The sequence below is a fragment of the Protopterus annectens genome, chromosome 17.part0, assembly GCF_019279795.1.
Source record: "Protopterus annectens isolate FY-2018-M chromosome 17.part0, PAN1.0, whole genome shotgun sequence".
NCBI lineage: Eukaryota > Metazoa > Chordata > Ceratodontiformes > Protopteridae > Protopterus > Protopterus annectens.
This window is the reverse complement of record NC_056751.1, coordinates 539,450,270-539,452,156: the sequence shown is the minus strand read 5'-3', so window position 1 is coordinate 539,452,156 and position 1,887 is coordinate 539,450,270. Positions and strand designations below refer to the sequence as shown.

Sequence of the window (1,887 nt, the reverse complement as noted above, 5' to 3'; positions counted from 1 at the left end):
TCTGTTACTACTTCTTGCGTCGATTGTATACTTTCCTGTTCTGAGCTTTCCTGCTCCAATTCGAATTCGTCTTCTTGCGGTTGCGATACTGCTGTTGAAAACCCGAAGAAGGCACATCCTGGTCGTTCCCATCATTTCTTTGATTTTGAATCCTTTCACTTCATCGGACTTGAAATGTCGTATTCCCGTTAGATTGTTGCTGCTCATCCAACAATTGTGGAAACTGGTCAAAGTCAACGTCAGACGCTATAACCGTGTCATTATTATCAATTACGCCGTTGCTTGATCGACTCTGGGAGGGAGATACCATTGAATTCATAGTGGGTGGATCAGGGTATGCCATTTGTTTATCGTTTCCTCCCACATCCCAAAGACATGCTGTAGGTGGATTGGACACTCTAAATTGGCCCTAGGTGTGTGTGTGTGTGTGTGTGTGTGTGTGTGTGTGTGTGTGTGCGTGTGTGTGTGTGTGTACCTTCTGTGGAAGGTTGGGCGCCGGGGTGGCAACTCGGCACCATAATAAAAAAACGCCACTGCCAGTCATGAGTGGACAAGGTGATCCACTGTGGCGACCCCTAACCAGGAAAAGTCGAAAGAAGACGAAAAAGAAAAGCACCTGCTTAAAAGCAGTATTAAGCATACAAACAACACAGTAGTAAGCCAGAATTCCTAGTGGAATTTAACAGCCGTAGCAGTAGCAGTAGCAGAAGTAAATAGCAAATATGTTAAAATAAAAAGTTAACACACATCTACATATATTTTAAATAAATCAGAAATAAATTATTTATATATATATACACACACACACACACACATATATATATATATATATATATATATATATATATATATATAAAATAAAGAGGAAAGTTGTAAAAGGGATCTTATCTGAGTTTGGAAGCTGTAACCCACGAATACAGGCTGCTGAAGAGATTCAGCTATGTGATCCCTACAGGTGGTACTAAAGGACTAAACAACTGACTTCCTATGACAGGGTTAAGCTTCCCCTGATGGGAGGGGCTTAGCTGATCCCCTGTTACAGGGAGTCAGAAGAGGGAATGTTGAGCTCTGAAAATCTGCAAGTGATGGTTTGTGTAGGCACAGAACTCATAGTCCAGTGAGGCAGTGTGAATGATGAACATCTACTACATTAATGCATCATGCTGTCATAACTATGCAGTGTTAGTGTGCTCATTCTTGGCTGCCCCAGGCCTGTGCCTATATGTTTGTGCATAGCATTTATGAAGCTCATAATGTCAGAGGTCTGCACTACAGAGATGTTTTGTTGCACCACATTGTCACATAGTGTTTTGTATCATGTGATGTCTGAGCATGCACCCGCACACACTGGTCTACCATTTTGTTTCTCAAGCAGACCTGTATGAGTAACCATGTCTGCTTCAGACACTGAGAACAGCAGGTCTTTTATGTAATATCCAAGGGAAAGCATGATTTTCTTGTTCATCCACCACAAAGACTAACAGAAGTTACTGCTTGGTAAATATGATGACCCTTTGTACAGGATGATGCTTGGATAGTCATTGATGCCACTGGCATCACCTGCTCAAGTGAGTAGTACAGGTATCACTATAGTGACCTGCAGTGGCTTTTCCCTAAGGTATGTAGCCAGTAGGAAACATAGGTTGGTAAGAGACAGTCACTATTTTACTGTAATAATTTTTTTTCATTCTCTTTTTGTAGGTCCATCAATGTACTAAGTTCTTCCTACTTAGTCTTAAAGCAGTTGAGCAAAGAGAGAACATGGAAGGATGGTTGTAACTGGATGTATCTTTGACTCTGCAGCCTCTTTTTCCTTATTGTCTATTCACCAGTTATCATTTTTCATGTAGCTGTGCAAAATTTAAGTTTGTCTAAGCCTGTCAGTGC

The 1,887-nt window shown here is 41.1% G+C and overlaps 1 pseudogene; it reads right to left on the bottom strand.

Annotated features, from left to right (window-relative positions):
* LOC122791454 overlaps positions 1–207 on the bottom strand; it is a 105,244-nt pseudogene extending 105,037 nt beyond the window's left edge.
* Positions 208–1,887: the final 1,680 nt, after the last annotated feature.